This window comes from Canis lupus, chromosome 7, assembly GCF_011100685.1.
Source record: "Canis lupus familiaris isolate Mischka breed German Shepherd chromosome 7, alternate assembly UU_Cfam_GSD_1.0, whole genome shotgun sequence".
NCBI classification, from domain to species: domain Eukaryota; kingdom Metazoa; phylum Chordata; class Mammalia; order Carnivora; family Canidae; genus Canis; species Canis lupus.
This window is the reverse complement of record NC_049228.1, coordinates 46,221,935-46,247,667: the sequence shown is the minus strand read 5'-3', so window position 1 is coordinate 46,247,667 and position 25,733 is coordinate 46,221,935. Positions and strand designations below refer to the sequence as shown.

The window sequence follows — 25,733 nt, the reverse complement described above, 5'->3', positions numbered from 1 at the left end:
TAGAGAAGCAGCCTGTACTGGGGGAATGCTTGGCAAGAGCCAGGGCCTTTGGTCAAGGGGCACAGCCCACCTGGTGACCCAGCAGGGAGGAGGCCAGGGAGAATAATATGCCTGACCTCCTTCACCTCCCTTCCTACATCTCCTGCTGATACCCCTCCTTGGCAGAAGCCTGAGGGCAAAGGAGCATGAATGTACAGCATCCCGGCAGACAGCAAGGTTTGGGGAGATGTGGAGCAGACCCCGAGAGGCATGTGCAAGATGGCTGGCTCTGTCTTCTTTCCTTGCAGCTCCTGTGTAGGTCAGTACCTTGCAGACCACAGACAGCTGCACACAACTGACTAATCATTCTCCACCACAGTTAATATTTACTCTGCTTTGGCCACCAGAACCTTAGGACGCAGATGTGTCAGGTCCAGGGGACATGCTCCAGCGCCAGGGAAATGGTTAAGGCTATGGCTGGCCTCTGTCAGTGGCTCCCCAGCCTGAGGAAAGTGGGTTTCTGTTTGATGCCAGGAGATCCTGAGGTTTAATCATTCACCGTGTCATGCCTGCTACTGTCTTGGTCCAACATAAAAAAAGAGCATGCTAAGGAAGTCATTTCCTTTTGATGTTTGGGGAAAGTGATGCACTGCTGTTTCATTTACATTTTGTTTTGAGGCCAGGGAGTTCTTGAATGGTAGCAATGGGAAAGCAGTGGGGTCCTGCTTACAATTCTGCAAGAATTTCCGTACCTGTTCTCTGAGTGGATCTTTATAGCAACCCTAGTGGTGGGATAGGCATCAATCAGACCATCAAAATGTAAATAAACAATTTCAAACCCGATGAGGACTGTGAAACAAAGGTGCTATGAAGTTCTAAAAGGCTAAGGGAGGTTCTGTGTCAAGACCCTGAGAGGGAGCGAGGGTGGTGTAGGCAGTGCTGAGGAGCTGGGAGGTCAGAGTACAGAGGATGTAACATCACATGTGTCACAATGACAGGATGAAGTAAGATGCAGTTAGCCAATGGGAAGGGGTGTGACTAGAAAGGGAGGGGGCACCTGCACCTGCCATTAGCAGGGTGAAGGTATTCACCTGCCACTGATTGCAAAGGGTTGTTTCTAGAACCTCAATGGAGAAGGGACAGAAGGGCGCCAGAAATAACTTAGGAGGCTATTGCGGTAGTTTGGGTGAGGAATAGGGGTGGGAGATTAGATGACAAGCATCACACGCAGGTGTTCAAAAGCTGCTTTGGAGGCAGAAGAAAAGGACTTCTTGCAGGTAGATGACTGCATTTCGGGGTTCATCCAGCTGAAGTATGATGTGAGCCCTGTCACTGCATATGCTCTGTAGGAGACTGGATTTTGTTACCACTTCAGGCGTGTGTGTGCATATGTGTGTATACATGTGTGTACTTGAGTTTCTCAATGCTGGGATCCTGCATGTTCAAATGGTCCTGAAGGTCTGAATATCTTCTATTTTTTTTATACCAAATATTAGGCTTGTTTATTGAGCTCACCATCTAAAAAGAATGAGGTGTGGAAAGGGGATAATTTAACACATACTTTTTTTTTTTAATAGATTTTTGGTCTTTTATTCAGTTTACACAGAATCCAAAAGGAGCATTTCCCACAGCATGGTTGTTAAACTGTTACCTTTCCAGGCAGACATGCATATAAAAGTCATTAATGTATTTATGGGGACCATCTGGCCATTGGAAATGATCCATTTCATACCCTAAAGAGATGGAGATGATCCATTTCATACTGTTCTCTTGGCCCTTCAGTCCAGTCCAGGTTAAAGGAATTAGACAGCTAGTAGGTGACTTCTGGTTACAGTGAGTTCCTTAACCCACCTGGCATTTGCCTCCTCACTTGCGCTGCTTGACCAGGCAGGAATGATTGGCGTGCACCGTCCCCCTGGGAAGGTTCAGACCAAGGCAGGTACTTCCATCATTTTCCCCATCAATGTCACTGGCCCTGTATTTGTTTCTGCAGCAAAGCACATCATTCTTCCAAGGACCCAGACTTACTCTCAGCTAGTTTCTGTTTACCTTTCCTAGTCGTGTTCCACGGAAGAGGGACATTTAGCTTCTGGTTTGTAGATAAGGATGCTGCTTCTTGGCAAAAATCTTTGCACACATGGCTTTTGTTCCAGGCATTCATGATGGAGAATCTACTGATACTTGTCAAGGCACAGGTTTGGGAATTTAGCTTTGCAGAGGTGTCCTGACTGTGCACAACTGGAGAATAAGGAACATCTTTGCTGATTTGTTTTTTCTCCCAACTGGAATGCTCTGTCTTCTCTGCTTATCAATATTCTACTCATTCTTCAGGAAAGGGGTCTCCTCCTCTGCAAACCCTTCATGGTTCCCCAAATTCCAACTGCCTCTTCTTCCCTCGGCATTTATCTCGAACCCATTCATCTACTCCCTGCGCCCCCTTGTGTGATTGCCGTTACGCGCAAATCAAACTGAATCTCCTCGAGAGGAAAGGGAATAGCTACGTGTGATTTTGTCCCATACAATCTTACCAGGATGCCCTGCCCAGAACAATGATTCATAATTACTTAGTTTTCAGGTCAAGCACTGTTGACTTCCCAAACTCTTCCCAGACTTAGCACTTCTCCTGTGTGGTGCCAGGATTTTCATTTCTTGGCCATAAGGTATATAGGTTGGTAACCTACCAACCGTCCAGTGGCCAAGCTTTTTTTTTTTTTCTTCTTCAGTAGAAGTTGGTCATGTTCCTCCAGCATCAGAGAAAGTCTATAGGTATTTCGATGGGTCAGCTAGGTCTGGGTGTGCTTAAGTAGTTACCAGCTTATTTTACCAAAGCACAGAGCCCTGTGAGGAGTCGAAATAAAGACAAGACTGGAAGATGAGGGAAGTTCTCAGGAGAGAATGTACCATAAAAGATAAAGGGACAGGGGCACCCGGGTGGCTCTGCGGTTGAGCGTCTGCCTCTAGCTCAGGGCATGATCCCGAGGTCCTGGGATCAAGTCCCACATCGGGCTTCCTGCATGGAGCCTGCTTCTCCCTCTGCCTGTGTCTTTGCCCCTCTCTCTCTGTGTCTCTCATGAATGAATGAATGAATGAATGAAATAAATAAATAAATAATCTTAAAAAAATAAAGATAAAGGAACACAATTTGTTTGCAGGGGTCAAGGGTCAGTGGCATCATTAGGAACCAGGAGTAATGACTCTGGTCTTCTGAAAGTGCTGTCCTGTTACAAGCAGCCCATCAAACTGCATTAACAGTCATATCGGGTATGTTCAAAATGCTGCCTTCTTGTAAATAAACATAGCGGAGTTATGTAGCTGTGAAGGCCCAGGCCCTTGGCATGGCTCTTCCAGGGTAAGTAGTAAAATCTCTCCTCAGGCCTGCGTGGCAGCTGCCCTAATGGAGCACTAGAGACTTGAGTTACCCTGGAACTAAATATAGCCGGTGCTTGCATGTGACAGCCAGGGTGGAATGTACTCCTCAAGGCTGCCGACTTCTTAGACCACGTCTCCACGGGGGCCACTTCCAGACTCATGCCCTCCTTTCCCTCCTCTGTCCACCTCTCTATCTTTCCTTCTTCCCTCTGGTGACTTCCCAATTCCTGCCCCTCTTGCTTTCCCCCATAGGGAACACAAAGAGTGGGGCAGCTTTTTCCTGACTCTTACATGCCCCTTATGTTTCCTTCTGGTCTGTTCTTCTTCACCTCTTCTGCTCTATCCTTGTTCTCATTCTTTACATTCCTGTATTTTTCTCCAGAACTCCTTCATTTTATCCATGTCTAAATAGAGCAATCCATTAAAAGAAGCCTCCTTACATCCTAGGTATGATTTACTGTTTTCAGGGAGAAAACCCTTCACAGATTTAGACAGTTATTCATTTTTTCCTTAAGTCGTGATGTCTTCTCACGGTTTATTGGAAATGACAGAGAAGAATGTGGAAAAATGGTGTCGTGTTATTGGAACAATTTTTTTCCTCCTTTTCCTTTGACACGCACTACTTTTTTGGCTAATCAGTTTCTCTGGAAAAGAGAAGAGATAAAATCTGGGATAAGTAGATTGTCTTCAGCCATTCATATCTCTTGGCAAACCACTTTCTCAAATACGCACCATTCTGAAGAAATAGGGACACTTGAAACAAGAAATGGGGCCAAGCTGGTACAGAATCGAATGGCTAAGCCTCATATGCCTTAAGTGAAGGATGTAATGTGCACATGTTCATGTGAGTCTAGGAAGCAGCATGTTGTGGGTAAGAAAGCAGAGAATAAATAAGTTGGCTTGGGCCACCAGATGCTACCAAAATGTTCTAGGTTCCTGCATCATGAGGTATTATATGCTGCTTCAAATCTGGTGTACTTCATTTCAAGCAGCAGATATTTTCCTGAAGAGATGTATAAAGTGAATTTTTATTCATTGAATTGCAGAGTCAGGGGAGAGCCTGAGAAAAGACATGCTGGCAGACCATTACATGTAAAATGGGGTAAGACAGCTGCTTAAAAGCAGTCCTGTGGCTAACTTATTTTGTGAGGACTGTTTTTTGTTTCTGGGATTTTCCCTCCTTTTGATGAGCACCTTAAAAAAACTTAATGTTTTCACTAATGAATCTCCAAATATTTTTGTAAGTCTCATGGTCTGTGAGAGAACCTGCATGGTGAGGAAAGCAAAAGCCCGTGAGTGTGACTCAGCTTGCCCCAAGCACAGAAACACAGAACTTGAGTTTTAGAAGGGACCTTGGAGACCATGGAATTCAATCTTTTTTGTAAGTGAAGACACCGAACTAAACGTGGAATGGTGATCTCTGACTTAGCCTCAGCCACTCCCCCCTCAGTGGAGTACTATTATGGAATGTTCTCATGTGGCCCAGCCTGAGCTTCTCCAGGCCTTGCAACTTATCAATTTGCATGACTTGCTTTTCCTGGGAAGACGTAGTGAGACATAACTAAAGATCGGATATCCCCTTGGTGAGCATTTGACACAAGACTCCCCTTCAATCCTGGCCTCCCTTGGACATGCTGTGTGTGCTTTAACCCCTGGGCGCTGTCACTCCCTCCCCCCATAAAGATCTCAGCTGTTTAAAGTCCCCACACTCTGCCCAAAGACCCGAAGTTTGAGGACAACCAATGTAAGACATTTCCTCTCTCCAGAAATCTTATTGTATGGAATGATGTTGAACATCAAAATCCCTCAAGACCTCAAGAAGTGAAATAATAGATTAATAGAAGTGTTTTCAGCATACTGAAAGTTGGCATCAGTAACTTGGATGGAGAACCTGCTCTTTGCCTCTCAAACCACGTACCCGGGGCTTTGTGTGTCTAACAGCTGCCAGATATTTGTGGGTATGGATGTGGGTCCATGTATATGAGTGTGTGTGTGCTCATGTGTGTGAGCATCCTGCTCCTCTCCTACTGGTTCTTCCATTTCTTATTCAGATCCCCTCCTCCTTTCGGAGTCATCTTAGCCTTTTCAAGAGGTGCCTCTGGCCTAAACATCTCCTTTCAACTTTTATTCTGTTTTGTTATCCTTATACCTTTTATTCATTTGCATGCCCTGTTGAACTGTTCTGTCTTCATGTTGAACATTTGGGCATTTACTTTTTCTTCTAAGATTGCCTGTTCCTTGGAGGTATAAGCTGTCCTCCTTCTGGATTTCCCCACAGTCTCAGCAAGGCCTTGCGCACAGCTCTGAGATTGTCGGGTAGACCATCTTGGGAGTACAAAAGGAAATGGACTGGCCTGATTTGTTCATTCAATAAATAAGTTAAATGAACACCCACTCTACTTGCCAAGGTCAACCAGATAAAGCACTGATAGGGCTGGGAGGAGAACCAGCTCATGCAGCCTTACCCCTCTACACTACAATTCATATATCTGAACTAGCTGTCCAAGCAGAAGGCTGGCAGGTCCTCCACACTTGTCCAGAGAATGTAATGGACAGTCTTGAAATCATGCCTCAAACTTTCCTTTCTTCTTTGCCCCTGTTACACACTTCTGGATATTTCCATGACTCTAATGTATCATGTCTTTCCACACATATAAATGCATGCAGAATGTCAATCGAGAAAAATGCCACATTAGGGAACTGAAGAAAAATAAAAATGTGGAAGGAATACTGATGTACCTGTGAGGAAAGCAAGAAAACATCATTAATTTTTTAAAATTGTTTTCCCTTATGGATACCTTTCAAACACTTTTTTTTTTTTTTTTTTTTTTTAAACTGTGAATCTGTCTTCTGGTGCTGGCATACTATAGCAGAAGGAATGATCACAAAGCTTGTCCCTGGCATCATGTCTGAGTCTTCCGTGCAACACTGTTATCTTCTGCTCCGTTTGGGGGAAAGTTACTTCTGAGTTTTGTGTGTGTCCTCTGAAGAGCCTGGAGAAGCAAAGTATGTCTCAAGGGTCTTTCTCACTGGTACCACAATCATCTCTGCATAGCTATCTAAACGTATCCCAGTTTGCTTGGATTTTCCCACCTATGTGACTACTAGTAACACTTAAACTCTAAACATCTGAAAACAAGCCTACAGCTTTCCAATACATCTTGTTTTTCTGCTGTTTTCATGGCAAGAAGCTTTCCTCTCTGGTGGCAATGCTCTAATGAAGTGACCTTGCAGTGGAGAGACTCAGTTTCCCTCCTCCTTGCCACCTTGGGCATGTCTTCCCATCTTTTTATTTCTTAATTCCTACCTGCAGCTTTACCCAGCCCAAACTGACAGCTTTCATCTAGGAATTCTACTATCACTTCCAGTAAGCTCTGGGCAGCCCATGCAGAGCTGGGCACAAAACCATTTCAAGTGTGTTAGTTTTTACTGCCTAATTACACTGCGTGCTCTGCAAGGCAAGGATAGGAACCTTGCATATTTTCTGTGACAAAATTTTGCAGAGCATGGTCTTGGCAGTATAATGTGGGCTGAGACTGATCAAGGCTCAGGGCACATGGATTAAAACCACATTTTATAGTTTCTACATATAGTTTCTTTCTTGATTGTATACTTACATCGTAGATCCAAAGTTTATGTCCACGGATTTCATTTTTCCATCTTAAGAGTTTATTTTTTGTTGTTTTCTGTTAAGATCTTAGTAGCTACTCTACCAAGAAGCATTTTAAATTTGTTTTACTCAATTTAGAATCATGGAACCTTTTCCATCCTATCTTAAATTATCCATGCACCATCATAGAGACATTTCCATTCATATTTGGTGGCTTTTTTTTTTCCTTTGAGACACTTCAAGCCAAGAGTACTTGGCAGTTTCACTTTCATTTTGAGAGCCAAAAAAACCCCCAAATGGTAATAACATAGAATCCCCTGGGCCAGTCAACATTTTATCATTGTGAATTTATTTGCTGAAGGCCCTTTATACTTTCTTGCTTAATTTTTCAATTATCTCCTATTTGGGGGAACTAATGAGATCACTCATTTCTAAAAGATTTATATTGCTGATTTAGGGTATCCTATACTTACTGGAACCTAACATTCTCTGGAGCCTCAGGGGCTCCTAGTACCAGAGGGCACAAGGTCAGGGCACTCTAAGTAACTGTCATTGTTATTATTATTTCTTCTCCCAGAGCTATCTTCACAATACTAAGTTGTTTTCCATATTTTTTGTGTATGGATGTAACCACTTCTGGCAGCAACAAATGTTATTTCTGAATCTTTCCTGAATTATCTTGACCTTCTGATTACAAAAAGAAGAAATGAGTCCTTTGGGATGTGACCACATGGTAATGTGGAAGAAGTCCAAGATCAAGACACAGAATACATGTCTAGTTGGTCCTGTTCCTCTGTCTCTGCCTAAACTCAGACCCTCTTCGACATTCACTGTTTTGGCACTCATCAGAGATACAGGAGTCTGGAGAAAATGAGTAATTTCACTCAGGAGGGTTAGGCAAGATGTAAGGGGAAGAGGGACAAGTAGGCATTGGCTAGTTAAAGATGGCACTCCAGTTGGGGCCTGGCATGATGGAGGATGTCGGCTGTGGAGCAGGGAAGTGGTGAGCTGCCCCATGGCTGCGGAGTCTTGATGCTGAAGAGCCTGGAGAAGCAAGCCCAGGAGTTTGGACTTCACCCTCAGGGCAAACAGAAGCCATCAAAGGTTAAAAATGAGGCAATGGGATCCTCAGATCTGTCCATTCCAGTGACAGAATGAATACTAAATTGGAGCTAGAAGACATTGAAAACCCGCCAACCCTCTGGAGGCTCTTGTGGTTTCAGTAACCCCTCCCTCTCTGTACCTTAAGTGTAGAGGTAGTAGAGGCTTCTCCGTTAATCACTCTTTGTGCTCCTCCTACATCCATCCACATCATTGTAAATTAATTCCTCTTAACTGTCCTGGTTTGGGTGTACCATCTGTTTCCTGTGAAGACTCTCTGGCTGATAACACCCCCCTTCACACTTCCTTATAATTATTTGTTTCTGTGTTCATCTCCCCACTAGCCTGTGAGCATCTGAAATGCAGAGGGCGACCATGTGTCATTCATTTTTAGGTTTTCCCCAGGCCAGTTGTAATTTGCCAACTAAGTTTTATGTGGAACAGTGATTTTGGAGGCAAAAATGTCAGGTTTCAAACAGGTTCACTCAGGAAGCCTTCAAAGGGGAAACTTGAAGTGAGGCTATTAAGGATCTGCTGGTTGGGATGTATGGAGAGACACTGAGGGCAGGTTCCAAGAAGACTATAAAGTGTATTAACAGGAAAGCAGAAAAACCCTTCCCAGGACTCTAGAGGAGATCGACTTTCCTGGAACACATGATGGGATGTGTGAAGAAGCAGCAGGCAGTACATTTGGAAAACCGTGTTTCCCTTCCCAAGTTATTTCTCTAACTACTTTGGACCTACGCTAATCTTAAGATATTTTGCCGACCCCTGATCATTTACTGTGTTAAGACCAGGACGGAAGTTTCAGAAACTGACCAAAGAAGAAACATTTTCAAAACAAAACAAAACAAAACAAAACAAATGCCATTAACCAGCTTTTTGTGAGCAAATGACAGTCTGTACAAGTCTTTTATTTCCCCATCCTAAACACCACTAGGATGCAAATCCTAGGCAAAGTGAGGTGTTCTGGATGGTACATAAGGATGGTACATAAGGATGAGGTGTTCTGCAGTGGTACATAACTGCGGTGCTGCTTGCTTCTGTGTTTTAATTGTTGGCAGCAGAATCCTGAAAGGCACTTTTTGGCATGAAGGTTTCTGCTGGCCCCAGTGAGAATATTATGCTTTCCTTTTGAGTCACTGGAAGGGTCAGATGGGGACATTTGGGAGGATGTAGCAGGAGTTTGGGGAGCCAGATTGAAGGAGTATGCAAGAAATGTTGGGAAGACTCTGGGTAATCTGACTTTCAAAACTGCAATTAGATGACCCTAGAATCATGAGCTCTCTCTTCATTCTCCTACACAGGCAGCTCCGGGAAAAACACAAAGTTCAAAAAATGAATTCCATAAATACACATTACCTTTGTGTTTCCAGTCCGGACTTAACGTGTTTCAGGGAAGAGTAATGTGTATGTGTGATGCCTAATCTCAGACTTTAAAAGCGAAATTAATCTGCCATCCTGAAGGACTCCTTGGATTTAGGAGGGAAATGGATATAAAGGGAACCGGCCCATAAAACTGGGTCAAGGGGTTACTCATGGCCTCCAGCATTTTGCCGGATCTAGGGAAGAGGCTCTGTCAAGCAATTTGTCCTTAATGAAGTCTCACATACAGATAATATTGTTCCTTTAAACAGAGCTTTGTCTGTCATTGGCCACAGCTCATTACCACCCCAGTGTCCAGAAGTTGGGGGAGAATCTGAGGGGTGGGTGGAGCAGAGGAAACTCAAACCCAAGTGTTAGGAGGCATGATTCATGAAAGATCTGGCCAAAATGGACATGAGAATCTCTGGAGCCTGTGGGTCAGTGGATAATAAGCAGGTTATAAAATAGAAACACCCAGAATAACCCTTTTCAGGAAAGAATCTAATGCAGAAAGCAAGAGTCCCTACGCCCTGTGAGAACAGCCAGTGTTGGGACTGACACAGTCCTCCAGGCTCCCATCTGCTGTGCAAAAGGGAAATTGCCCTTCGAGCCTCCCTGAAAGGGTTATTTTCTCCCCCATTTGTACAGGTCCCCATGGATTTAATGGATTTTATCACTGCATTTGTTGGAAAAGAAAACAGCAGGAGAGCTCTTATCCTGGGTACTCTTTTCTTCATTTCACAAAATATCTCCACCTTTCCTCTCCTCCCAACACATATTCAACCTGCTTTATTTTCCTGTCTGAGGCCTCTGAAATAGGCAGCAAGGGACAAGGGAGGGAAAAAAAAATCAAGTCAATAGCATTGAGTCTGAGCCCCAGTTCTAGCTGGTGAGTGTCCTCCTTTCTGAGCCTTCGTCTGACATGGAGATGGTGAACTAGATAATGTCCAAGGTGCCTTCCAACTTCTACAATTATGTAGCTGTAAAGGGTGGAAAAGTAAAGTATACTAGAACCCCTTAATAAAGATGGAGGGAGTCGCTTTATAACAATGGGCTGAAAGAAATGTGTCCCTGTCTTCATGGTTTCCTGGTGTCCATTCACAGTCAAATTCAAACAGCATTTCAGTTAAGAGACTCCCTACCCCCCCAAACTGAGGACATGTCAATTTCCAAGTGATTTCCAGACAATCGCTTTCACAGCCAAGTGAATAATGTTTGATTTAGGGATTGGAAGCCTTGATTGTAGTATTTTTTGCTTCCTAGCATGTCATGTCCATTTGGATTTGGGAAGCAGTTTTACAGAATGTTAGAATATTTGATACATCTTTGCCCATTAGGTCATTGTGTTGAGGGATTGAGTAAAAGAAAAGTTGGAATGGAAGCCTATAGGCACAGATTCTTTTTGCTCAGAAATCTAAAGAATAATTTACTTAAAGCCAGAAGGGACACCAGTATCCCCTAATTCAAGGAGAGGCTTTAGGTGATCAGTCTCTTGGAATGTTGTGCAGACTTGTATTCAAATGTGAATATGTGCAGTTCTTGGAGAAAGCCATATGAATTTCTCCCCCCTCAAAACAAAAAACAAAAAACAAAAAATAAACAAAAAACAAAAAACCCTGAATGGGTTCTTAGCCCCAGCAAAGATCCACCTTTCTCATTTACAGATGAGAAAAGTGAGACCCTCCAGCAGAGGGGAAGCACCCCTCAGCTCCTGTCCATCTCAGAGCCCGGACTGAAGCATCAATTTCTACTTTCTGCTCATTCTGTTTAGATCTTTGCAGAGAACTTGCCATGACTGCTGAAGATACCAACAGATCTGAGGGAAGATGGGGGCACAAAGTAATTTTATATGAAGTTGCAATCAAATCTTTGCATTGACACTGAATACTAGCTTTGGTCTTCTTCTATCTATCATGAGAAGGATTAAAGCACCACCACAGCTCATGCCCCCAAATGGGGTACAAACGTGGCACGGCTTGGTGTCTGCAAGAGGCCTCCAGTCACAGTCTGTCGGTGGGGGTCTCAATAGGAATGGGCATTTTTGGGATGGCTGGTCCAAGACCTTACAGGTAGAGAAGGCATTGGCTTCTCATGCTCCTTAAGACTGATGTGATGTCTTTTCTAAACAGAATAGCTGTCCAGCTCTGTAGAGAATAACAGCTTCATCTTGTTCCCCATAGAAATGAGCTCCAGGAGGCCTGGGAGTATTTGACTGGGCAGTCTGAGCAGCTGCCCCATCAATGTACCCAGGGCTGTGGGGTTCAGGACTGTAGGAGGCACAGAATGGAGGACAGTGTTGTCATGGGGGTTATGATAGGAAGTCTCTATGTGAACTTCTACAGACATCACTCTTTGCTTTTATTCCCAAACCCCTTCCTTCTCAGCACACAAACACATAGACAGACAGAAAAATACAGACAGACAGACACACACACACACACACACACACACACACACACACCCCTCTACAGAGGTTGTGCCTTATATCACAGTGATACTGGTCTTATTCCTAAAAATGCTTGAGTAAGTTCATTTTTTCCCCAAATTCAATCATTTTTTATTGATACACAGGATCCTTTTGGACATCTATGATTTGGTTAGAATTCTGATTGATTTTTAGTGCTTCTTGGTTCCTTTAAAAAACAGTTAAGCAAGAAGAAATGGTCTCTTAAGCCATTGTGCGGTGAATTGTTGTATTAAATGAGCACTACTTTTTATCCTCCCCATCACTGTGTTTGGCTTTTCACATCAGCTTGGCATGGTATGCCATCCACTTGTATGGAGCCCAAAGGGATCTGTTGGTGGTTGGTTGAGCACCTTTTCTTGGACTCAGGACAGTTGTATCTTCCTTGGCAACACTGATGCCTGTCCCCAGTTGTACTTTGAATCACCTCCTGCCAGCACCTTGAAAATCAAGTTTCCAGAGGTGAGTTGTGATGCATCTAACACATGAGCTGGAAAATGACAAGTCATGGGGTGGTGTTTCTAAACATTTGTAACTGGAGGAGAGCCTCAGAGTGTGAGGATACTGTACTTGGCAGGCCTACGCCTTCCCTTGTTTTGAGACTATTTTCTTTAGTGTGAAAACCCCACGGGCCAGGGGTGGTACTCAGATTGTCACTTCTGTGGCATTAACACTGGGTGACTCCAGGGAGGTCTCTTTGGGCCCATGTCAACGATGTGTTCATTTTGAGCATCAGATACCCAGAAAACAGAGAGAGGATGGGCTCTAAAAGGGGGAGGACAGCACTAAGTTCCTTCTCTGAGAATCCTTTCCCACTGATGTTCTATAGTCAAACAAAACTCAAGTTGAACAGTGCATTCTGTGGCTGTATCCTTTCAGACTGTCTTTGAAGAGGCATTACCATCAGAAGATACTGTATGATGATGGCTTCTCCCCTAGAATGTCAGAGGATGTAAGCCTGGGCAGAGGGAAGATTTTTCTTCTCTTTCTATGAGGAAGCTTGCTTTCTCTATCAAGAGACGAGTGCTGGACAGAGATGGAAAGCAAGAAGCCAAGAGCTTCAGGGCTCAGCCATAGGCCTCACAGGCTCTCGGATTTCCTGCAGAGTGTGACAGTGTGGCTGCATTGAACAGGTACTAGACGGAGAGTCGAAAGCCTTCTGTGAGGCCTTAGACGTCTGTGGTCCCATCTGCAGATGAGAAACTGGAAGCAGCCCCCAGCGCTAGCAGGTTCTACATGGCTAGGATTTTGCCAGTCATTAAAATGGGAAATTATACAGCTTTGTCTTCTGAGGAAAGAGAGAGTATGTGGGGAGTGCTCCAGTGTGTATTTAGTAATTAATTTATTCCACAGATACATAGTAATTCTGTACACTGTGCCAGACACTCTGTTCTGGGTTCTGTGATTGCAAGACTTGAGTCATAAACTCCGGGTCATCTGAGAGTTGACACCCTAATAGATTGCATATATTTCTGGCCATGAGGATGCTGGCGGGTTTTGAGCTCACAGATAACCCTGCTCCTCCCTCCTCCTACCCCAGCCCTATCTGCCGGGGTGTTAGAATAGTGCTGGTGGTGCTCTCTGCCAAGCAGATTCAGAAGTCCTTTGATCATGTTCCCTTACTGAGTTTACAAATACCACTGATCAGGTGATAAAGCATACAAGTCCCGCAGGCTGGAAGTACAATGCTAAGCAAGGGTCAGATTCCTTGTCCTCCAGGAACTCCCAGCTTAGCTGGAGATCAAGTCTGAAAGCAGCCTGAGGATGGAGTCTATAGTTGAGGCAAGGGCAGAAGGAGCAGGGAATGGGCACCCTACTCAGTGGGAATATAGGGGACACAGGGGCAGGGGGAACAGGACAAGTCATCATAGAACCTCACCCAAAAGCAGAGGATAACATCTTTCAGAAGCTATCTCTAGCTTCTTTGATTTGGGCAGAGTTCTATAAAAATATGTCAAGAACCTGCCTCATGTTAAACCTGCACCAAATACGAGATAGTTGTGGAAATGGAGGTTTCTCTGTGGGGAGAGGAGATCTGGCTCAGAGAAATCAGACTGGCCCCCATACAATATAGCAACCGTGCCCTATTTTCTACCTTCAGGAATCACACCCTTTCATTGGCGAGGCAGGTTCTCCATCCAAAATGGAGGATGTGCACAGGCATGACGGGCCTTTGACGGTGAATTCTTCAGATGGTCAGGAAAATGAAGCATCTGACCACAGAATGAGGTAAAAGGAAATGACTTTAGAGCCTCTGAGACTTGAGTTTAGTAGTTCTGCTCCGTGGTCTCTAGCTGAGAACAGGAAGTCTTCAAACTTCCATCTCCTTATGTGTAAAATGAGGGAGGCACTCCTGCTTCTTGAAGTTGCTGTGAGAATTGAGTCCTCACCATGTGGAGGTGGAGGTAGGACTGCTCATCGGAGCAGCTCGTGTCTCCAGCATAGATGATGGTTTGATTCCTCACACCATGAGTCAGTCCTTCATCCTCAGAATATGGGGGAAATCTTTTCTTGGATGATATGCTGGACTGAAGATAGAATGTTCCCCCTCTGGAGGTAAGACCTTTGCCCAACGTGAAGGCCACCCCAAGCTTTGTCCTCTCTTCCTTCGCCTTTGCTCCTCAGTCCACTCCACTTAAACTCCTTGGTGTGGGTCTCCAAGGTGTGGTGAAGGATTCTTGTTTTTTATTCAGCTGTAAGTCTTGCATTTGTCCTCTTGCTGGATTGAAGTAGTGAGTATGGGAGGCAGGGATGGAGGAAGAGACTAGGATTTCCTTTCTCTGCAGGCTCAAGGTAGCTGTATACAATTAGGAGGACCTTTGGCCTAAAGGAATCAGAAAAAAATTTAATAGAAGGCCAAGTCCAAGGGCTAAGTCAAATGCCTCTGGTTCCTTAAAGGTTAATTTATTACAATAAATAGGGTAAAAGTGATCTATGGCTTCTTACACACCCAGAATTGGCAAAGCACAGTGTACAACTTGTGCAGCTATGCCTGGCATTCCAGGAGGTCAAAACATGAGCAGACTTTTTAAAATTGAATTGGATTTGATAATCATATTTGTAGAAGAGGCTCACCTGGCTGGTAAAATAGCATGAGCACAGGTGTGTGGAGATGGCTTACAAACAAGAAGTATGTGGAATTTAGGGTCCTTGAATCCTATTTAGATGCACTTACTGTCCATCAAAATCCCATAAATTGGGCTATGTATCCTGCCACTAGTATCAGAAACATATTTTTGGCCAGAGAAGAACTGGGTGGGAAGATGTGGAGCTCTTGGGCTTGATGTGTACCGTGCTGGGAGCTCAGTGTAGACTTGGGTTCCTGCTCTCCCCAGGGTTCAGGAATCAGTCAACCAACTGATACTTACTAAACTCTTACCTGTACCCAGTGCATGTCAGGTACTGAGGGATAAGAGGGGAGGATGTGGTTCTAATCCTTAAGGATTCATCTCTGTCTGCATGAGGAAACAGAAGTTAGACCACACAATCTGACACGTCGGTGTGTGGGAAAAGTCATCAGGACTTGAGAGCTCAGAGACGGGAACTATTAGCAGGGGTTTGGATTGACCTTGGCCCTCTGAGTTGGATTTGAAGTATTCTGTAAAGGGGGGTCCATACCTACTTCTTAGGGTCAAGGAAGGGAGAAGTGGGTGACAGAAATTCAGATTATCCAGTTAACACTCATGGCCGCTGTTTACTTTGGTCATTTTCTTAGAGCTGGGGTTCCAGAAATTTGAGATGACTTCCCCCTCTCTTATCTTCACATATAATTGACATATACACGTAATGTAGATGTAAGGTGTACAGTGTGATGATTTGATGCCCATATATACTCTGAAATGCTTAGCACGATCAGGTTAGGTAACACACCCTTTACCTCCCATAATTACTATTTTGGTGTTACTGATGTTATGGTTGACACCACTTATTGCTACTAATGCCCGTGTTTAATATCCCTGTGTGATTTGCGTATGTGGCACCTTCTCGACTGTGCCTCTCTCTTGTATCCTTGTGTTAGAAGCTTGTGAAATCAGCAGGGAGATGGGTAGAACCCTGGTGTTAAGGATGAAGATGGAGCCAGGATTACACATTGACTGCTTGGTCAACCAACATGGTGGCAACCTTCCAGATTTTCTTTGTAATTGGAACATATATTTCTGTTGCCAGGCAGGTGAGGATACTGAGACCCTCATGGGCAAAATGACAGTCTAAGGACATACACATGCTTAGTGATGGGGCCGTAGCCTCTATGCGCCTTCTATTTCTTCATCTGTGAAGTGACAGGCTTGAAAGACACAATCTGGGAGGACCCTCCAGGCCACCGGCCTGAGTCTGTGTCTAATACAGCTTCTGATTCCAAATTAATGTGCTCTCTGTAACACCAGTCTATTTCCTTGGCTGAACAAAAGTGATTTGATTCCCCAAATCAATAAACAAATTAGAGAAACAGGAGAAAGAGAGCGAGAGAGTGAGAGAGAGAGCGCCTAGGAACCAAGGGACAACAGATTGAGAGAAGGCCTGGCTGGGAGAGGGGAGTGGTAGTAGGGCTCCCTGGGAGCTTCCTACAAAAGCCAGAGCAGGGCAGGCAGGGCAAGGGGGGTAGGTGGGGAAATTACAGCCTCCACTGGCCTTTTTCATTCTGGGAATCTGCTAATGGGTGGGAGAAAGGTTGAGGAAGACCCATGCAGGAGGAGAGAAGGGGAGGGGCTGCGTAGCAGGTGCAGGCCAAGGCTACAATGCAAATGCTTGGGAAGGACCAAGGGACCAGGCTGCAGGGGCACTTGTGAAGCATATCTTGGGAAATACAGAGAGCAGTCTGCAGCTGGCTAAGGGGAGAAGGTGTGGGAGGGGAAAGGAAGGGAACCCTCTGGGGAGGGGCTGGCCACATTCTAGAAAAAGCCAGGGATGAGTCTTGTACCTCAGCGATACCTCTATGCCTGTCCTTACTAGATGGGAAATTTCCCATTGGTGTCCAGTTATCAAGACAGGACACAGCCCCTCTGTGAGCAGCAGAGCATCACGAAGAGAAGGAATACAACCTCTATATGAATGAGTCCTCAGCTGCCTGCTTTTACAACCTTCAGATGCCGGTGTTCCGTGGAATAGGACACCTCAGCTTGTCACCCCACGTTGTCCCCTCCTTTAAGTTTTTATTTGCCCAGTTTTAACAAAAAAGCACTTAGGATTTTTTTAAAAATGCCTCTTAAATTGATCACTTTCCACACTCCCTTCCTCTCTGATGAGTCCTTTCATCACTTTCTGACCTAGAATACTATGTGTCTTACTCTGACTTGATAAGAACACACTAAACATGGATCCAGCCACCGACTCAAGGAAATTGACCATCTTCCAGGACTTGTACTGTTTGGGGTCAGAAGGTAATATTGCCCCCTGGATTAAATCCAGATAGCACATAGGGATCTCCAGGTTCGTCTTGTGCATTCCCTCAATTGACAAGTCACAAATCTGCACATCAGCAGCAGCCCAGCTGCATCCTTGAGGGTAAACTAAGAGGCCGTGGATTCTTAACACAGGGGTGAGGGTAGAGAGCCAAGAGCAAGTCCTAAGAGACTTTGCTAGGAACAGAAGCTGCTAACAGCCAAGCATTGCATTTGAAAGCTGGAGGTTTAGTTACTTTCCAGACCCGCTCCCTCCCCAGGCAACCACAGCCCAGCCTAAGCAAGTGACTTCCCTAGGGTCCCACGATTAAATATTGGGGCCTTAACAATACAACGTCCAGTCTCTGTCACTTCCATTTGACCACTCTAATACAGGACTCAAGCAAGAATCTGGCCAAATAAGGAGCATTGCACTTGAGCATTGTACCTGCTTGGGAAAAAGTGAGGTGACTATAAATACTTTAAAGTGAGAGAGTCATCTTGGTGTGGGATGGCTGTGGGTCTCAGTGAAACCAGGGGGTGCACTGTGGTAGCCACACTTTCCTAACAGAAATTGGGGCATGTGTGTCCCCGGGACAATAGGCAATAGATTATGAACTGAGAAATCAGAACTGTCTGGAAAAATCCACCACTTACAGTTCTTGGAAATATATAACGTTTCAGAGTAGCTTCAGATCTTCCAAGAATAGACAGATTATTGTATATGACACATATTTTTTTAAAGATTTATTTATTCATCCATGAGAGACACACAGAGAGAGGCAGAGAAACAGAGTGAGTAGTAGGTTCCCTGTGGGGAGCCCAATTTGGGACTCCATCCAGGACCCCGGGATCACACCCTGAGTCGAAGGCAGACACTCAACCCCTAGCCACCCAGGCGTCCCAATATATGACGCATATTTTGCTATACATTTTGCTACATGGCTTAAATATTTTAAGCAGGTGTTTTGGTTACTCGGCATCCATGTTGAGTTTTGTAAATTAGCACTTTTAATCCTCTTTTACCCCAGCATTAAGTGATTTCCTAAACAGGAAGTGGCAGGCCAGGATTTGAAACCTAGTCTACCTCCATGTTACATACTCTTAGTCTATGCTGTCTTTTAAGAAGCATTGGTTTTTTTTGTTTTTTGTTTTGTTTTGTTTTTAATTACAGAGACATTTCATCACAAAGTGTTTTGTATATAAAAAGAAATTTATTCTGGTGGAGATGCAGAGGATCATAAAATCACTGAACCTTAAAAAAAGAAGGACTTCAGAGTTGGTTGATTTCAGCCTCCTTGTTTTGCAGATGAGGAAGTGGGGCCAGAGCTCTGAAGTGGCTTTGGCCAAGGTCAGGCAGAGATGAGCCCAAGACACTCAGGGGAGTGTGTTTCCCACCCTGATGCATGCACTCCTTTGGTTTACAATTGGTGTCCGTGGCCACTGGGGTAGTGACGCAAGGGTGCCAAGGTCATAGGTGTCCTTTGTGGGGTTTGATTAGTGACTTAAACTCCTTATCTTCTGCTGATGCTAACCATTTTTAAGAAGATGGAAATCATACTTGCCTACCTCTTGCAAAGTTAAAGGTGGCCTACAGAGAGCTCCAGGGCATGAGTTATTATTTCTTTGATGTTTGTTGTCTTCACAAAAGCATTTATGAAAACATTGTGAGAGTTCTTTTCATGAAAAGAAAGGAAACACGCATGCACATAGACACACATACACCTAACAGGATTATGTTCGGTTGTTAGCGTGCCCTTCTAACCATCTATCCCTGTGAAAACAGGCTACACTTTATATCCATTTGTTTATATCCATCTGCATTTGCTTCTACTTAATATCATCACAAATACGTCTTAGTGATTTGAATGACCAGATAATATTTCGAGTACACACCACAAACACACACACACACACACACACACACACACACACGTGTGCATGTGCATGTACCACATTTGTTTTAATAGTCTGCTATTACTAGACTTTTGAAAGCAGTGGAACAATTTTGCATGCTGCTTTTTAGTCTCTGGGATTGTTTCATTAGGACACTTGAAAGTGAGCACAGACTTCCCTTTTTCTCTTGATATTTATGTCATGTTGGTTTTCCAAAGATGAATGGAAATGCCACCTTTAGCTGGGGGCGGGTGATCACCTGGTTTCCTTTGATCAGCAAGACGAAGCACCAGATACCTTCAAAGCTCATGCCCTCTCCCAGGAGAACTGCTGAGTGCTTACCCACCACTCCGTCATCTGAGAGTGTGGGTATAAATTTCCCTTCTCATCCTTCCTCTACATAGCATTGGATCCTTTCTTTTTATAGTAAGTCTTACTATATTATGTTTCCTTCTTTGCAGACAGTCACACAATCATTTTTGGAAGGAGGTTGGAGGTGCAAACAGAAATGGATGCTCTTGCTCTCACTCTGTACAACCTCCTGAGTGGTGGCAGAGGGCACCCCCATATTACAGTAGGACACTCAAGGTCCTGTGGAAGGCAGCAGAAATGAGACTCACATCTAGAACCTTGTAGTGGGTATCCAGTGTCTTTCTGTTCTTTCCCTAGTTTTATTGAGATCGAGTCAGCATATAAGCACAACATGATTTGATTTGCATATATTGTGAAATCATTTTTGCAATGAGTTTAGTTAACATCCATCATCTCATATGGATACAAAACATGAAAGAGAATGGGCAACTATCTTGATCTGCTTTGGCTCAGGTGATGATGCTGTCCTTGGGTTAAAAGACAGCCAGCAGGTAGGAAGTGGCTACTAAGAATTTCCACTGAGGAAGACTGTCCCAGAATGAAGTAGGTCTGCATGTATCCTATATCTACACCCCGAGCACAGGGAAAATTAACATGATCCCAAGCAACAGCCAAAGGCGAGGACCCAGAGCCAGGTTAGGGCAGGCAGTATCACTCTTTCACAAGAAAGGAGTGCTCCTCTTGTACTTGTCACTCATTGTTGCTGGTGGAATGAGTAGGCAGCTGGAAGCTATACCAGGCCTGCTAGTCCAGGGGCTTAAGGAGGCTGGCTGATTCCTGGGGGAGTGACAGCAGTCCCTGGCGACTCTTTCTGGCTTGCTCAGCAGGAGAACATTCCTTACCAGGCCAGCCCAGACTGGGCTTGGAGACACCCAGCTGAGTGCCACATGGCAGGTAGGCAGTAACGTGGCGGGAACTTGGCTTCTGGAGCCCAGAGCTGAACCTACAGCCTCGTGGTTTTCCTGTTTCAAGGTGGCAGTTTCTTTCTCAATCACACAAGGTAGTAAAGAATCATAAAGGGACCATGGGAAGACCAAAGAAGCAGTGAAGGCATCCGCTCCTCAGTTGCCTAACTCTTGCAACTTCTGATGGGATGCCTTGACAGTCCTGGCACCTGCTTGTCCTCTCTCTGACCTGGAACTGTGAAGTCCTGAGTCCTAAGTCTAGTGTTTTTGAATGGTGAGGGGCGGGGGCAGGTGAGGATGCAGGCCAGTTTTGAGACTCGGGCTCCTTTTCCCCTTTGCAAGCTGTGCACGCACAGGGCACCACGTCAGGGCATCCCTGGGATGTTAAGGGAAATAACACTATTTGCTCTGCTCAATCCATCACTCACACACCTTTGTCAGAGTGTCCACCCCATGCCCAAGCACTGCAAGTACAGGGGTGGAATGGCATGGATTCCACCATGGGCCAAGGCCACATCTCTTGTTCGCTTACAGGGAAATACCCCACGTCTAGCACAGTGCCTGGGATAGGCTAATTGTTCGATTAAGGCTTGTCTCATGCACCAACTGAAGACACGGTCTCTGATTTCAGGGAGCTCGCAATTTAGTGCCGAAAGGCAGATGGATATATTGTCACAATAACATTCTGGCAAGTGACTTGATAGAAATGTATACCTGGTAGCTTGGGAGCCATCAAACTAACATTTCCTTTCATAGAAGTAAGAGGATTACAATTTCTTATTGGCAGGTGAGGATTCTGCTTCCCACAGGATGTCCAAAGTGATCTATTGCTCCCCACAAAGATACATTGACTCTGGAAGCAGCAGGTGTTGGTGGAAACCAGTCTGTTTGGGGGGTTGGGAGACCTGTGTTCAAGACCTCACTGGCTGAGTGGCCCCAGGCATCATCTCTCTGTGCTACAATTGATTTCATATATAAAGTCAAGACATTTACTCCTTCTCTACCTCCCAGGGGTGTTGCTTAAGGCCTCTTCTGGCTCCCCATTACCTACAGAATGAAATCCAAACTCTGCAAGGCAGAATTGAAGCTCTATATAATCTGACCCCTTTCCTTTGCACTTTCCATTATCCCGAATCTCCTCAAACATTCTTTGTCTTTCTCTGCTCTGATGCATCTGTATGCAGAGCTCCATCTCTTAGAATGATCTTCCAGAATTGGCCTATCCAGACTTCCAAACTCAGCTGTCCTTGTTTTCTCCAAAAGAAGAGTTGTTCCCTCACCTGTACCTGCTCCCATGCTCCTTCAGACATCCTTCTAACAAAGCTTTTTGTCCCCTTTGCCCTTTTCCTGTTTAGACACCTGTCTTTCTTCTCCTCTGGTTTCCCAAAAGCTTTGGAGTCCCCTCCCAATCCCCTATTCTTGACACATGGCTGTGTTCAGTAGGCGCTTATACTAGCATCGTTGAGTGAATCGGAATAGTCCAGCTCCTAGTGGAGAAGAACCGTGAGTGGAAATAACAAAGAAACAGATTTTAATTGAGCATTCCAAAGAATGTCCTCAGAATCAGAGCTAGTCATCAAGGGCATGGATTCCATGTGTGTACTGGGGGACTTGCGCATTGTCCCTAGCTAGGGACACCTGCCGTGGGGAGCTATACTCCACATTCTGGTGTGACTGTGTGTAGAGCAGAAAGGCAGAAGAGACTGTGGTTCTCTTGAGCCACTGTCTGAAGGATATACCTCTGCGGATTAAATTCCCACTATCTCTCCCTCTCTTGCTTTGATTTCCTTGTAACTGTTCAATTACTGTTGAATAAGTGCATTTATTAGTACCGCAGTGACCTATGCTCCACAGAATAGAGTGATTCAAGTTGGAGCATGACTGATTTGAGGAGAAAGTTTGCTTTATCCATTCGTGGACCTTTAGTTTGGTCTAGCAGCCCTTTCCTTCTTACAGGAAGTGTGGGAAGAGTTGTATAGGATTACTTATCCCTGACTCCTTCAACACCAGGCAGTCCAGGTGATGGACTAAAATCTGAGAAATTATAACTTCCTGAGAATAATATTCATGTTGTACTCCCTCCTTTATCCTCTAGCATGTCTTTGTAGCTTCTCAGTGTCTTTCACATGAATATTTATCAATTTAAATTTGCCTTCTAAAATAGTGGACAGTTGATACTTACCCATTGACTAGCAGACAAGTTCTAATCAAGATGTCATGGTGTTGCAATCCTTTAGCTATTGATCCCATAATTCCTTGTAGTAGAATCTACCACTGACTGTGGACAAAGCATGTAGGTGTTATAGTTAGGATGCTAGAATGTGATTCTTTGCAACCTATTTTGCTAATAACCCTCCTGTCCAACCAGCCTCACCCTCCAGCTTTCCCCACTGAAGATCTTGTAGGCGTCAGTGGGAGAATGGGACTCTAGCTTGCTCCCTACTGTAACAGCGGTAGTGTGTGACAGTGGCTGGTCCACTATTGAAAACCTAGGTCTCTGCTTGAGGTGCCTCCAGTGCTCTTCCCCACAGGTATGTGCATGGCTGTGGCCTAGAGTCACCAACTGTGCAATTGTTTCCAGTTTGAGTATAGGAATAAAAGAGACTTTACCTGTGCTTAGCTGCTTATGAGTTATTCATTAGAATGTATTGCTGCTTACACAAAATATCAAGCAGACTCTAAATCCTAGAGTAGATATTGGTTACTTGAAAGCTGTTAGCATTTAATAGCCTAAAAAGAAATAAACATTCCTGGCTTTGTTTTCTTGCAGGTGATATTAATGAAAAAGATACTTGCTTCCATCCATCTGGGGGAGAATACCTAACAAAACAAAAACCAATGATATGTTCTCCCTCCCTGTTCCAGTAATAGCAGTTATATTGTAAGAAAATAAATAAATGAGGAACACACCTTTTATTCAGCAAGACATAGATGGCATTTATTTTTTTATGCCTAGCCCTATCATTTGGTGCTGAAAACATTTGCTCTGTGATGAGGACTTGCATCCATTAAGGCCCGTGAGTTGGGAGCTTCAGTACCACAGTGACAGCAGCAATACAGGACCTGAGAGGTCATTCACAGGTCAAGAAAGTTAAAACCTGGCAACAACACAGATGCTTTGCATTTCGAATGGGGGCTTTTGTGCAAAAGGGAAATAGGAAAGATGTTTAAGATGTTTATTAGCCAAGTGTCAGAGAAGTGAAAGTGTGGATAACATAAGTATGAGAACCAAAATGATCTTGGAAGCCAATCCCCTTGATTCACAAATAAGAAATGATTTGACTTTTCTCTTCATTGTACTGCTTAGTTGTTATATGTTCTTGAGGTGTGCAATGGGGTTATAATAGACCATTTGGCTATGGAATTGGTTGAATTCAGAAGGAAACAATACTCGATGAATCTTTAGAGCAAAAGTATCTTGACTTCAGAGCAACCATGGCAGTAATTCCAAGTGGCTGAGAGGATGGCTCCCCAGTGTCCTAACAATGTCCCTGTTATCCCAAAGTTCACCCAGATTCCACCTCTACACCCCTGTGCAAATCTTAAGACTAGTTGCAATGCCTTGAAAGGTGATGGGTGGGGCAAGGGGAGAGCGGGATGGATCCTAAGGCTACAGCCCCCTCTGCCTCTTGGCTTCTCTTAGAACTGACTCATTCTTGAAGCCTCTCCTAACCTAAGCCCCTCACATTGCATCCTGCCTCCAGGACCTGGTGCATGTCTCATCTCTAGCACACTCTGCCTTGAAACCTGCTCATTCACTAATGTAGCATCATGTAAAGGATTTTGTATGATTTGTGTCGTTTCCTTATATGGCTTTTTAATGTGGCAAGTACACTAGATTGTATTCTTTCTAAGGAAAGGTTGTCCATTAACATTTGCTTTTCATTGTAATACAGTGCTCCATGTGTTTTTGTTGACAGGTTTCTCAGTTGCTCTTCTATATTTCTGAAGGTTTAACAAAACATTTCCATGGGCATGCCCTTAGCTTTTATTCTAAAGAACCCACTACATATTTAACAGTAGCAAAATATTTTTCTTTTTTTTTAAAGATTTTTCTTATTTATTCATGAGAGACACACAGAGAGAGGCAGAGACACAGGCAGAGGGAGAAGCAGGCTCCCTGTGGGGAGCTTGATGCAGGACTTGTTCCCAGGACCCTGGGATTATGACCTGAACTGAAGGCAGACACTCAACCCCTGAGCTGCCAGGGGCCCTACAAAATATTTTTCTGAATGAGAAGTTGTAACTTTGGACTGTCTCCTCTCCCTCCTTTTTCTTTACCCTAAGGTATTGCGCTTTTGAGGCAGTTCCCAAAAAGCAGGGAGGAAGGAAGAAGCAGGAGGAAAGAGGAGGGAGCAAAGATAAGGGAAGACAGTGGCTAGGGAATCCTATACTGTCTGGGTCTACCCAGAGGTAGATAACTACAGACAGTAGAGAAGGGGTCTGGCCCCTGTGCTAGGAGAGAAAGTAGCAAAGAAGAATCTTGGTTTGGCTGGAACCCTGGGGACTGCACTCTTTTGCACGGACTGCATTCTCCTATAAGGACTTGGGTTAGCTGCTTCTCAGCTCTTCTCCCAGGAAAGGGGCACATACTCTCCAGGACATTGCTTACCAAGTCAGAGTTAGCTGTTGTTGTGGTTTTTTTTCTCTTATTCGGGTACTTGCTCTGTCATACTCTGCTTGATCCCCAAGTGTGGCCATTAGGTAAGATGTTTCAGATGATGGGACAGCCTGGGATAGACATGTACACCATTGCTTACTTATCAAGAAGTTATACCTCGTTTATTTCCAAAGGAATTTCAGGGGTTCACAAGCCTAATACAAAATGTAGCTGTTAGGGGAAGAGCAAAGCAGAAATTATCTAAAGGAGTGATAGCTACCTGGTTCCTTCAGGGATCTGGTCATCTTGCTTGAGGACTGACATGGGCAAGCTACGAAGAAAAGGGGAAATTTTATATGGCCACTTTTATTTAACAAAAGGCACACATTCGCCTGCAGAATATTTCTAAAAGTATTTTTAAACAAGAATTGTTTCTTGTATAGTAGACAATATTTTCAAGTCCAGTTTTAGAGAAGACAAACACTAATCAAGCAGATGGCTTTCAAACTGACCTTCTTGAAATGTAGAGGATATAAAGTTAAATTGGAAATCCATGGAAACATTTCCAAAGTAGACCAAGATAATATGCTTCATCAACTCTGGGGCAACCTTCATCTGACCTGTGCATCCCAAGGCAGTCATAAGGAGAAAAATAATCTCCTGGCTGGTGCAGATTTCTCGATGCAGATTTAAT

General features: G+C 44.3%; 1 protein-coding gene and 1 long non-coding RNA gene across 4 annotated transcripts in view; both read left to right on the top strand.

Annotated features, from left to right (window-relative positions):
• Window positions 1-25,733, top strand: part of SETBP1 (SET binding protein 1) — a 357,622-nt gene that overhangs the window by 113,056 nt on the left and 218,833 nt on the right. The gene's annotated exons all lie outside the window — the stretch shown is intronic.
• Window positions 1,019-24,532, top strand: LOC119872585. The gene is made up of 7 exons (XR_005362431.1): window positions 1,019-1,256; window positions 3,132-3,240; window positions 12,177-12,350; window positions 12,768-13,021; window positions 13,990-14,117; window positions 17,157-17,266; window positions 23,210-24,532. It is a non-coding gene; the product is annotated as an uncharacterized LOC119872585 (long non-coding RNA).